This window comes from Ammospiza nelsoni, chromosome 13 (genome assembly GCF_027579445.1).
Source record: "Ammospiza nelsoni isolate bAmmNel1 chromosome 13, bAmmNel1.pri, whole genome shotgun sequence".
NCBI classification, from domain to species: Eukaryota; Metazoa; Chordata; class Aves; order Passeriformes; family Passerellidae; genus Ammospiza; species Ammospiza nelsoni.
This window is the reverse complement of record NC_080645.1, coordinates 21,177,977-21,190,346: the sequence shown is the minus strand read 5'-3', so window position 1 is coordinate 21,190,346 and position 12,370 is coordinate 21,177,977. Positions and strand designations below refer to the sequence as shown.

General features: G+C 53.8%; 1 protein-coding gene across 6 annotated transcripts in view; it reads left to right on the top strand.

Moving 5' to 3' along the window:
- The first annotated feature begins 513 nt into the window (after positions 1-513).
- The window catches only part of ANKRD11 (ankyrin repeat domain containing 11), a 126,700-nt gene continuing 114,843 nt past the window's right edge, over positions 514-12,370 (top strand). Inside the window, exon 1 of one of the 6 annotated variants that reach the window (XM_059481179.1) lies at positions 514-699. The gene's annotated coding sequence lies outside the window, so the exon portion shown is untranslated. Of the gene's footprint in view, positions 700-1,899; positions 1,918-2,776; positions 2,793-7,496; positions 7,536-7,704; positions 7,844-7,901; positions 7,921-12,370 lie in introns of those variants that run through there. The other 5 variants (XM_059481183.1, XM_059481184.1, XM_059481180.1 and 2 more) reach the window with 5 other exon arrangements.

Below are 12,370 nucleotides of genomic sequence, written 5' to 3'. Positions count from 1 at the left end.
GCCTTGTCCCAACACCGATTTCCGGGTACACCGGTGCTCCAAGTGCCAACACCGGCAGCACCGACCACCGCCCGGTGCCACTGCCAACCGGGAGTGCCCGTTCCGGTGATCCCACAATGCCGGGGCAGCGCGGCGGGCGCGGTCCCGGGGCCTAGCTCAGCCGGCAGGTCTCTGTGGAGCCGGTCCCGGTCCCGGAGCTCGGCACGTCCCTGCGGGCCAGTTCCGGTACCGGTCTCGCTCTCGTTCCCGGTTCCGGTCCCGCTCGCGGGGGGTCCCCGGCCCCTCCCCCCCCGCAAGCCCCGCCCCGGAAGCGCCGCCCGGCGCGCGCAGCCAATGGGCGGCGGCGCCACCGGGACACGTCGCGCGCGGCCGCGCTCCCGTCACCCCCCGCGCGCTCGCCGGGGTGGGAAGGGGGGGGCGCCGCGGCTCCTCCCGCCACCCCCGACCGCCGCGCCCGCCAATCAGCGGCGCCGTCTCATCGGGCCAATGAGCGGCGGCGTCTCAGCGGCGCGCGGGGGATGGAGCGCGCGGCCCGGAGCCGCCACGGCGCGCGCCCCCCGCGCTAGGGCCGGACCCCGGGACCCCCGGAGCCCCCAGAGGCGCCCCCAAACCCCCGCCAGCCCCCGCTCTATGCGGCGGGGCCGGCCGAGCCGCAGGCCTCGCTCCGCCGCGGGGCTGCCCTTGGCCCGCTGAGCACCGGTAAGCGCGGGCGGGTGGCGTGGGGGGGGGTACCGGAGCGCTGCAGACGAGGGGCGGAGGGCACAGGGGCCGGGGGGCTCCCGGAGAGAGGGGCTGCGCGGCCGCGGGGGGCACCTGCAGCGGGGGGGCCGAGGTCGGCGGGGGGGCAGCGGGCCGGGGTGGGGGATGGACGGGGGGCACCGGTAGCGGCGGGAGGTGGGACCCGGTGCGGGCTGGGGGCGGCGCGGGGTCGGCTCGAGGGGAGGAAGCGCCGCAGCGCGGGTGGGAAGAGGACGTTGGGATTTTGGGGGGGCGGCGGAGGAGGTGAGCGGCTGCTGGGGGCTGCCGGGGGCGGGGGGATGGCCGTTCGGAGGGGCCGCGGGGGGAGTCCCGGGGCCGGTCGGTGTTTCGGGGTGCGCAGGCTCGTGGGGAGCCGTGGGAGGAACTCGGAGCTCCGAGCCGAGCCCGCAGCACGGGCACCCCCCCGCCCTCCGGACCCCGGTTTTTGCGGTGGGGATGTTTTCTTCGCAGGGGCGCGGGGTGGGGGGGGAAATGCGTTTTGGGGTGAGCGCTGCGCTGGGAGGAACAATACCAAAAGTTGTCTGAAATGGTAATTTCCGTTTCCCATTTCATCATCCCCGGGTAGGCGTTAGCCCTGCCTGTGTGTGCGCAGGGCCGGGGCCGCACCGAGCCCAGCCGGCCCCAGCCCCGCCGCGTTCATTTATTTCTCAGTTTAATCTTTAAATCGCTCCGTGTTTCTGTCCTCCGAGGAGCCTTTGTGTGTCGGGGAGGGGCTGCTCGACACCTTTGCCCCTTAGCAGAAAGGAAGAGAGGGAGAAAAAAAAAAAAAAAAAGCGCCTAAACAGCTGCAGCCCAGGACGAGCCTCCCCCAGGCCGGGGATGGATTCGTGTTTAGAAAGGCAAATGACCTCGGAGGGAGCGGGGATGAGGCGAGCCCTCGGTGCCCTCTGCCCTTTCCCAGAGGGAGCAGCTGTCCGGGCTGCGCGGCTCAGAACGGGCCCTTCATTGAGGCACAGGGGCCGTGTGTTTACGGCTTGGCTTCTCCTCCGGGCTCGGGGATGTGTTTTGATATCCAGTTGCAGGAAAGGGTTCCTCCCCCCTCCTGGTTTTGTACACAAAGTGCTCTCTCACCACTGGGGACACGGCTCTATAGGCAGAGAGCGAATTCCAGGCAGCTCTTGAAGCAAAATTCCCTCCTGAGATGGCTTCTGAAATGGGGTACACACATCATTTTTACCCTCTCTGTAGGCAAAGATTTTTAGGTGAAAACATCTGTGCTGCCTTGTAGTGGCTATGTGCTTTCCTGAGATTTATATAATTTTAAGGAACTTGGAGCTCAGTGCATTTCTCCTTTCTTTGTTTTGTTCGTAAAATGGAACATTTTTATGTAATGACTCCAATTATTTCCTTTTTCTGTGGGGGGGAAAACCACTCCACGGAGTCATGGAGAGGGAAAAGGAGATTAACTCTCACATGTTTCCCAACAGCATCGATGCATTCTTTGTGCGTGCCTTACTAAGAGCTCAATATTTAACTTGATTAGCTTAAAAACGAGACAAGTTGGCGTTTTTAGCCTGGATTTTCTGGCAGATTCCAGGTTGGAGTAGTGTGAGATGTCTGTGGAGGGGTTTGGAACGTGCTGTGGCTGGGAAACTCTGGCGTTTGCTTCCAGAGCTCCGTGCCCTGTTTTGTGTCCGTCGGAAGCGCTCGGCAGGGCAGGGGCTGCCCGGGAGGGGTGGGCGAGCTCCGGGGCTCCGTGCGAGCCCGTCCGGGGCTCGGAGGCTGCTGGGCCCCGGCTTGTGCCGGGCTCGGCCCAGGGTTGTGCCGGGCTCGGCGGGGTCTGCTCGGGCCTCGGGAGGTGCCCGGCTCGGCGGGGCTCGGGCCCGGGTTGTGCCGGGCTCGAAGGCTGTTTGGGCCCGGGTTGGGCTCGGCGGGCCTCGGCCTTGGCCCGCAGCAGCTCCGGGTCCCGCTGGCTCCGGCAGGGCTCCCCGGTGCTCCGGGAGCTCTCGGGCCTGCCGGGGCACATCCAGCCTGCAGAAGGGCTTTGCTGTGAACCCGTCCGGCGAGCCGGGGCTTGTGGCACCCCGGGCCGTGTGAGTCAGTGCGAGGGCTCGGGCTGCCAAACTCGCTGCAAACCGAGCTGCCCGTGCAGCAAACAACACGCAGGGCTGGAAAGCACGGCCAGCCCTCGGTTCCCAAGGCTGTTTTTGACTCGTTCCTGGTGTAAACAGTGACCGGGGAGCCCCGGCCGTGTCGGCGCTGGCTGGAAACTGGAGATGTGTTTCGTGTTCCACACTTGGTTCTGCTGCTCGGTTCTGCTTCTGCTTTTAGAAATGAACTCTTTTCTGTTTCTCCATTTCATAAAAAAGCATGGTTCAGAGTGAGCTGATTTTTTTTTTTTTCTCCTCCATGGGCAACTTTTTGTTTTTGTGATGTTGCAACAGCATTTTCTCAGACTTAAACCTGCAGATTGTCCACTTTGAGGGCTGGGTTTGGATGGGGGAGGAAATGTAAAAGAAAAGCCCCAGAGCAAAAACCCTTTGGCTTAATTTCTTCCTTCGTGTGTGGTAGGCAACCTGATAAGATTATTTTATTTTCCACTCGTGTTTTAATGGACTGAGTCCCCCCAAATGCTCGTGAACAAAGCCAAGCGTAGCACGGCGTCGTGCCGCGTTCTTCCGCTGCTCAGCAGAGCAGACAAATGCATTTCTCTGGGGTCAGTGAGACTCGTCGTGTTAATCAATACTGTACCAGCGGTGTTCCCTTTCCAGGGAACCAGATGGGCTACTTACAACTGGTGCTGATTATTTTAACTGTGTAATTGTAACATGGCTGCGTGATGACAGTGTTTCCTGCAGACACTTCAAAGGAAGGTTCCCGACGAGTGTGTCTTTACAGCGTTTAATCTGTCCTCTTTGTCTTTATGTTGTGGCTTTTGGACATGTGTTTGAAGTACTAAGAGGTTTTTTTTTCCCTTACCTCCAGCTTTTCTATACATTAAAAGGAGGCAGTGCTCTGGAATGATGAAGTGTCTCCAGTGTGGGAATAAACCCAGGGTTTTAGCGGCTCCCACAGTGGTGGGTTGGATTCACTGAGTTTTAGATCCAGGCAGTGACTAAGCCAAAAGCTGGGAAGAGATTTAAGTGTCTGTGAGGAAATGGCAATATTTTCTTTTAAATAGTGCATGTGGCTTTGTTTTGGGGAAAATATGTTGTATGGTGACTTGAGTCTTAACTGGGACAGGCTAATTGCTCGGTGAAGAAATCCTCCTCCTAGGGAAGGAAAGGCACAGGGCCGGAGCTGGTTAATTACATTTTGTAAAATTATGGAGTGACAGCTTTCTGAGGAGGTCTGCCCCTCTTCCTGCCCTGTACCTGAATTTCAGGCTCAGCAGTTGCCTTACAGATTGAAATTCCTCCTGGGTATTAAGATTTAATGGTGGCAGACCCAGAGCAAGTAGTGGCAGGTACTGCTGCTTTTCAGTACAGCAAAGCAAATAATACTGGAAAATATTTACATGGGGGTTGTTATTCTCCTCGTATTTCCTTGATGAGCTCTAGTAAAGGTGCCTGTGTGCTCCTTGCATTGCCGGGGAGAATTCCCTGTATTTCGGTTGTAAAAGGCTGTGGAGAGGAACCGGTGTCTCCATAGCAAAGATTCCAGTGTTTCGTGATCAGCTCACATATATTTTTACCCCATCTAATTTAAACCAGTCTGCACGACACTCACAGGAATGATTTGTATGCAGCTTTTAAATATTTTCCTCCTTCCTGCGCGAGGGATTAGCGGCACAGAGCTGCTTTTTCGGAGGGTTCTCAGCCAAGTGTTACGTAATTTGTGTGCCACCGATGCACGGCCATAAAAAACACTCCCATCAATGTTAGGGGAAAGCTTGTGTAGGCAATTATTTCAAATCACAAGCGTCCTAAGCAGGTTTGTGCAGCCTTAAAATCTGGGCAAAACGCTGCCTTTGGAATCCTGCTGGGAAGGGGGGTGGGAAGCTGTCAGCGCCCGTGGTCTGGAGGCTGGTTTTGAGCACATTGTACTCCACTTTTTAAGCTTCCCTGTGTGAGAACTGGTGTTTTCTGGTGTATTTTCTCAGGGAACCGTTGGGTATTTAAAAATCTTAATTTCTCTGAGTCTGGGTGGTGGTGCTTCAGCTGAGGCTGCTTATGGGTGATGCCAGTTTGTAATCTTTTATGAGAGTAAGGGGGGAAAAAAAAGTAAAAAGAAGCTTAAATGCTAATAACAGTGAAAAATCTGCTCGGTGTGGAGAGCATGTGAAGAGAGCGGGCGCACGTCGGGCTGTGGAGTCTCCGTCAGCTGAGCTGGGGGCTTTTAAAAATCTGCTCTAATTTTTATGCTGCGTGTGGAATGGCTAATCCCATAAAAGCCTCGCACCTTTTGACAGATGAAACGCTGCTGTTCTTCACTTATTTGAGCAAAATATTTTTATAGATGGTATTAGCTCTGTGGCTCCGAGGGTAATGCAGTCCTTACACGAGAAAGATCTTGCTTTGATCTGACAGCTTTCAAGATCCATTTCCAATCTTGGAGTTCCATTAAGTCTGTTTGTAATGGTGCCCTCAGACTTTTTTTTCTGTTTATGTGACTCTTTGGGTGTTAACGTTGCTCTGTATCTGAGTTTTCTTTAATAAACTGAAGGAATAATTGGGGTCAGGAAAGGAAATAATCATGTTGGAAAGCGCAGTTAATTATATCAGGTATTTTGGGCTCCAGAATTCTTTGTCTTGATTCTAATGTTCTCTTCAAGTTGTAGGATGTAGTGAAATGATCAGATCATCAAGCTGAGACAGTGAGACAGGGTGATGTGTGGTGGTTAATTTTGGGAGTGTGAAATGACTGTGGCTGCAGGCTTGATGTCCATGGTGGTTGTGGAGGATAGGAGGGATGGTGAGCAGCTCTTTTCCCTCGTCTCTGGGGGAAGAAATGGTCTTCTGTGTGCTCTAGTGTTCATCCAGTGGCATCTACATGGCCCTGTATCCATCCAACATGATTTAAATGATCTTGTGTCCATCCTACATCACCTACGTGGTCTTGTGTCCATCCAGTGGGACCTTTGTGTCCATCCAACATGATTGGTTTGGTTCTGTGTCTGTCCAGCACGGTCTCTTTGGTCCTGTGTCCATCCAACATGATTGGTTTGGTTCTGTGTCTGTCCAGTGGGGTCTCTTTGGTCCCGTGTCCATCCAGCACAGTCCTGCTGGTTGTGTGCCCATCCAGTGGGCTCTCCATGGTTGTGTGTCTGTCCGTCGTGACGCACGTGGCCGCTGTCCCTCGAGGGTGGCTCCGTGGCAGCCCCTGCAGGGCTGGGGTGGGTGCTGGCTCTCGGCAGCAGGAGCAGCCTCCCCATTCCCTCTGCTCCTCCTCCCCTGGGGCCCCGCCGGCGTCTGGCCAGGCCTGAGTCTGAGAAACCATCCTGGCTTTTCCTGCCCCTCTCAGCGCTGGCTGGGACGGCGGGGGCTCCCAAAGAGGACGTGTGGAACCTCCATCTCCAGGTTTGTTCCCGTTGTCTGGAGCTCGTTGCGTGGGTAAGGCGTGCATTGCTGTGCAGCTGTAGTGAGCAGAGGCTGCGAGGGCAGCCAGGGATGGGGAGGCACTTCCAGCACCAGGAGGGAGCTGGCTGCTGGAGCCAGAAGAAAGTGATGTTTTTTTTCTAGGTCAGGGTTGAAGGCACTGTCAGGGTGGTGATGTGCAGCATATCTTACTGTCTGCATTGTCCCTGCCATATGGATGTGTGCACACTGCCCTTGGCATTCAGGCATTGAATTATTTATCCTTTCCAAATCTGGAGGCAGCCTTTCTTCCCCTGTCTCCAAGAAAACCAAACTTACCCGATGAGTGTTTTTAAAATAAACCTTCCTCTGTGAATTACTGCAGTGGCAGGAGCAGGGTATTGATCGTATGTTGCGTTTGGAGTCGGAAACCAAAGGTTACAACACTGGATATCTTGTGGAAACACTGAAATATTTATTTTGCTGTTAGGTGCAAGTGTGTCTGTGCTGGTGCTGGGTTTGTATGTGGCTGAAATGCCATGTACTGAAATTTCCTGACTGGGAGAATGGAAAGGCCAGGAAACTTTGCAGTATGTGTAAAAGCAGCTTTGTCTCAGCTGTGTGTGAGGGGATGGATGCTTTTCCAGGGAGAAGGCATCTCCCTTGCTCTTGTGCTGTGTTGGATTTGCTGTGAGAGGAGCGTTGAGGTGGTCCTGGTTTGGGTGTGGGTGTTTGCAGGGTGTCACGGAAGGGTGGTTCAGGCTCGGGGAAGCACAGGCTGGAGGCAGCTGCCTCTGTAATTATTTCTGAGAGACTGACAGCTCTGCAGGTTAGAAACAGTCTCGAATAATTTACCTTTAGAGCAGCATAAAGCTGCTAAAACTGTGTCACAGGCAGGGGGAAGAATCAGAGAGTCAAGAAGGGAGATGTTACCCTCTAAAAAATTCACCAGGATCCGGAGGCAGCGTATCCCTGAGGGCTCGGCAGCCAGAGGCTTGGAAACACGGTGCTGCCCTCAATATCGGGATGTGAAATGAAAGGCTGCGTAATTAGGAACTCCAGAAAAAAAAAAAGGCATTAAATAGCTTTAGAGGTGAATGGAAGCTTCATTATTAAGCAGCAAGTGCTTAGCTGCAGTTGGTGGTGCCTCTTCCTTTCAAATCACGCACACATGAAAGTGCTCCCCGCCCCCAGCGGGGCCTTATCGGCTTATCTGGGCAGGAGTTCAGAGCCATAAAAACTGTATCCTGCTTACACCTTCCAGCCGGTCCTGTGACCTGCGCTGTGTAAACAAGTTGTACCAGGAGCTCCCCATGACTGGTAAGTGCCTGGGTTTCTGCAGCCTGGCTGGGTCCAGGAGGAGCCAAGATAAAGTTCCAAGAAGTTCCCCTTTGGGAATGGTCTCCTGATAGCTGCTGCGGGGAGGAGGCGGCAGGGCTGGGATCCTGCTGACTGTGGCAGTGACTGTAGCCCATGGAAAGCACTTTGGGATAGACTTTACACTCCGGGGCTGGTGTTTTCCACGTTCTGCTGGAGGGTGGCTGTGGCAGATTGTGAAATGTCAGCGTTGTGGTAACAACACCGACCGGCGCTCCGCGGTTGCGTCAGGCCCGGGATGTGCTGGAGCTGTAAGCCTGCCTATAAATATATCCATATATCTTGGGATGGATGAGATTAGCCGTGGCCATGCTGGGAAGAGATGTAGGTAATGCAGGGAAGGGGTGTGTGTGGGGCACACAAACATCCTGCTCCTGCTGTGCTGGGGGGTTTGGATGCCTCTGGGGGCTCCGGTTACGGCGCTTGGCCGCTGCCCACCCCGGGCTGGCTCCGTGGTTTCAGCTTGCAGCTCGGTGCAGGCAGATCCATTTATCCAAGCTGGGCTGTAACGAGCCAGTTTGGGGATTCAGTGCGTGAAACTTCGCCTTCTCAGCAGCCCAAGGGTCGGGTGCACGGGTTTGAAGATGAAAACCTGTTCTCCTTGAATGTTGACCTTTTTTGTTGGTGTGGTTTCTCGTCCCCACGTATGGGGAATGTGCTGGGGTTGGGAGTTGGGCTGGCTGCTGGCTGCTCTGGCTTCTCTCCATGCCATGGCCTGTCCTGGCATGTGCTGGGGTCCTGCCTGGTGGCTCCCCTGGCTCTGGGCTCTCTGTTCCTCATTTTCCCTGCGGCCTGGAAGGTTCCTGGCTCTCCCAGGAGATCAGAGGTGCCCTGTGTTACTCAGCTGCTCTGCAGTGAATTCAGCTCCCTTCCCCTGTGATCAGCACTGGCACTGGGGTGTTAAACTGGTTCTGTGGTGAGAGACTGATTCCTCTGAGTTAGTCCAGGGGGGAAGGGATCAGACAAGCAGTCACTTGGTGGCTCTTTCCTGGTGTGCTGAGTAGAGCTCCTTGGCTAGGGAGCTGGAGGCTGTAGTCTTAAAATGCTGAATTTAATTTCCTCCTGCAGTGTGTTCTGTCTGCAAGCCTCCCCTGCTTCACCCACCAGCATAGTTCTTTTCCCTCCTGTCCGTCCTTCCCCTTTCCCAGGAGCCTCATCTGATGGAGGTTCTGCTCTTGCCTTGGTCCTCCTCATCCAAGATTCTTGTCTCTAATTTTAGCCTGTCTGCCTTTCGAGGTCCCCTCCCGTCTGTTGCTGCCTTTCTCCTTCTCTCTGAGTTGTTCTGTATCTTGCTCTCCCTCTGCAGAGCTGGACCTTGTTTCTGCACGGTGGGAGGGGAGTGAGGCTGTGGGTGTGCTGAGGTGAAGGGTCTGGGCTGTGGGCAATGCTGGCAGGGATGTTTGGGCTGCTCTGTGCTCACAGGGAGCAGCTCCTTCCCTCTGCTGCAGCTCCCTCACTGTCCTTGCTCGGATCTGCTCTTGCAATCTCTCTCTTGTGGATTTACCCTGTATTTGTGCAGTGGGGCTCTCTACCACGAGGTTACTCGTAGCTGCAGTGCTGCCCAGCAGCCCTGGATCTCCTGTTTCCCTGCAGGAAAGCTGCAGGCTGCCTGCTTTTCCTGGAATCCCACTCCACCTTAGCAGGCATTTGCTTGTGGTTACAGAGAAAATGACTTTTCTAACAGGGAGGTATCAGACACAGTCAGATCTCCTCGAAGGGAGGTGGAGCCCATCAGGGAGAGCAGGGAACCTGGCCCTGGAGCCTGGCCATGCAGCAGGGCTGCTCATCCTGGTGGGATCCACCTGCTCGGAGCCCTGGGAGCACGGTGTGTGCAGCATAATCTGATTTGTGCCTGGAATATAAATCCTGGCTGTTGCAGGCATGCAGCCTGGGGTTTTACAAGTTCTTTTGTGAAAACAGCATTCAGCCCCTCCACTGCTGCAGCAAGGAGCTTCCCTAGAAACCCAATCCCAGCAATTAGTGAGGTTTGCAGAGGATCCTAGCAACTGCTGCTGGGATTCCATTGGCAGGGTTGAGGTTTTGTTTTTTACACTGTTTATAGTTGCATTCTGAGCATTGTATGGAGATATATTCAACTAAAGCACAGGGAGTTCCACCTCAGCATAGGGGAGAACTTTCCTTGGAGGGTGGCAGAGCCCTGGCCCAGCTGCCCAGGGAGGGTGTGGGGTCTCCTGTCTGGAGCCATCCCAAACCCACCAGGATGTGTTGCTGTGTCACCTGCTTCAGGTGTCCCTGCCTTGGCAAGGGATGGGTCTGGGTGATCTCCAGAGCTCCTTCCAGCCCTGCTCTGCCTGCACATCCCATGGAGGGGAAGGAGAAGGGGATGTGGGACAGTGCTGAGCTGCAGTGATGATGGGAACACTGCTTGGGAAGCTGATCCTCGGGGAAAGTGGAGCATGGCTGGAATATATTGGGTGCTGTGTGACTTTGGTGTGTGTGGGTAACCTGAGCTCACCTGTGAGGAGCTCTGTTACCCAGATACTCCCTGACCTGGCTCTGGCTGCTGGGGAGGGATGCTTTCCACCAGGGTGGTTATGTAAAGCCTCAATGCTCTGTGCTCTCCAACGTGCGCGGGGCTCCGGGGGCAACTTCAAAGGAGGGCGTTTGCTTTATGGCTGAACCTATGAGCAGTTTTATGTGCAGGGTGGGGCGGGCTCGTGGAGAAGATTGCAGTTTTCCCAGTGCCATAAAAAGTTAGGATGCTGACGGTGCCGGCATTGTTCCGTAGGCGGAGGCAGAGCAGATGCAGAGGTCAGCGGGCTCGGCTGTGCCGGCGCGCTCAATGCCCCGCTCTGTGCTCCCAGCTCTCCCAAACGCCTTCAAAAAGCGCCTTGTGCTCTTTGTGGGGCTGCCTCAGAAACCTGCACCTGTGCAGAGCAGGCGCAGCATTTCCATGGGAAAGGAACTTGGCAGGGCTGCTTTCCAGGGCAGTGTTTCAGCCCCTCTGAAAACGTGGCGTTCCAGTGGCGCACACTGAGTCAGTTCATAACCTCCTTCCTTTCTCTGGGCTGTTCTTTGGGGTTCGAGTTAAGAAAATAACCAAGTGGCTGCATCTTGAGGAGCCTCATTCCAATTAGCTTCCCTCATGCTCCAGGAGATAGATTCCCCAAACTGAGATACATTCCCAAAAAAAGGACTATTCAGGCTAAGTGGTGATGGAGGGAGAGTATGATCAGCTTCTACAGCCTTAATTGTGGGCTTTTCTAAAAGTATTTCAGTGGCCTGTGCTGTCTTTAAACCCTGCTGGGGTATGGATTCTCCCAGCTGTGGAGGCAGCACCCCAAATTCTGAGGTGTAACCTTCCAGTTCTCAGTGACTTACAGCTGATTAAAATAAGTCACTATTCCAGTTTCAGTCAGATCTCTCTAAATATAAACTTAACCTCTCGTTGAAACCATTTTCTGCTGGGATGGGGAGGTATAAATGTGCTCTTTGTTTGCAGCCAGGAAAATGAAAGGTTCACAACATTCAGAAATGTGTGTTTTAGATCTTCTGAAAACCTCTTCCTTAAAGAATGTTTCTGCTTGGAAATGGGCAAATACTTTGGGTATTCTTCAGCTTGGAGAATTTTATTCTAATGAACATACTAAAACTTAGGGGGAGCAAAAAAAGACTGATCCTTCTCTTTGGGTGATCCATTAGCTGCTCCGGCTGCCTTTTATTTATTTTTGTAGACACATGTGTGAATGTAAACATTTTATCTGGAATGGCCTTGCAAATGTTCCTGCATTAACATATATTGTCATGGAGAATAATTTTCATTTAACTGTAATTTGCTTTATATTTTCCTGCCTGGTTGCCATGGAAACGCAGACGGATGTGGCAGGGACTCCTCACAGGAGCCAGGTTATGGATTGCCTCTCTAATGGACCTCTGTTAATCACGCTGCAGCCTGCGCTGGAGGAACCAGGGCTCTTTGCAGGAGACACTTTGTTTAGATAAACTGTGAGATGCCTGTGGTACTGTAGCTTAATATTCAGAGTTACCCAGGGTGTTTTTCCCTTCTCCAGAAGTTTTTTGTCATAAGAACTATGTATTATGATCCTGGAATTGAGATATATTTATTTAAATTTAATGTCGGTTAGACTTGATATTCAATTTTCATTTCATTTGCTGTAATAGCTTAACTGGTAATGTCCTTTTCTGGGTTCAGTTTAAGATCTGAAACGCTTGAAACAGAGCAGTGCATTTGTTATCCCTCTCCCTGTGCAAGAAGTTGACTTGCTTTTCATAATAATGTGTCTGTGTTTTTGTGTTTCCTTTTGGCTGCCAGCAGGGAGAAGGGGGACAGAGATGGATGTTATTAAATTTATTACCTGTGGATTTGGGGTCTGTTTTGCACCCCTTCTTGTTGGCTGCTGTTCTGAGCTGGGCCCACACAGCATTTCCAAGGAAGGGAAGGGGTGTGGGGCAGGGGCTGAGGGGGCTCAGCCTGGACAGGAAGAGGCTGGGTGTTAAACCAGCCTCTGGCTCTGCAGGTGTTAAACACCACATAGATGTGACCCGTGGTTTAGTGGTGGTGCTGGCACTGCTGGCCTTGGTGATCTCCGAGGCTTTTCCAAACTGAACTGCTCTGTGATCTCCAGGATTATCAGTGCCCACATTCCTGTTCTGGGATGCTGATCTCTGCCTTTGCTGGATCCTTGGAAGGAGCTGCCTCCAACTCCTGAGATAAGAATGGTGGTGGCATGGGTTCAAACTGAGCTCACCAATCAACAAATGGTTCATTTTTGGTTAATGGGGATGAGCTCCAGGAT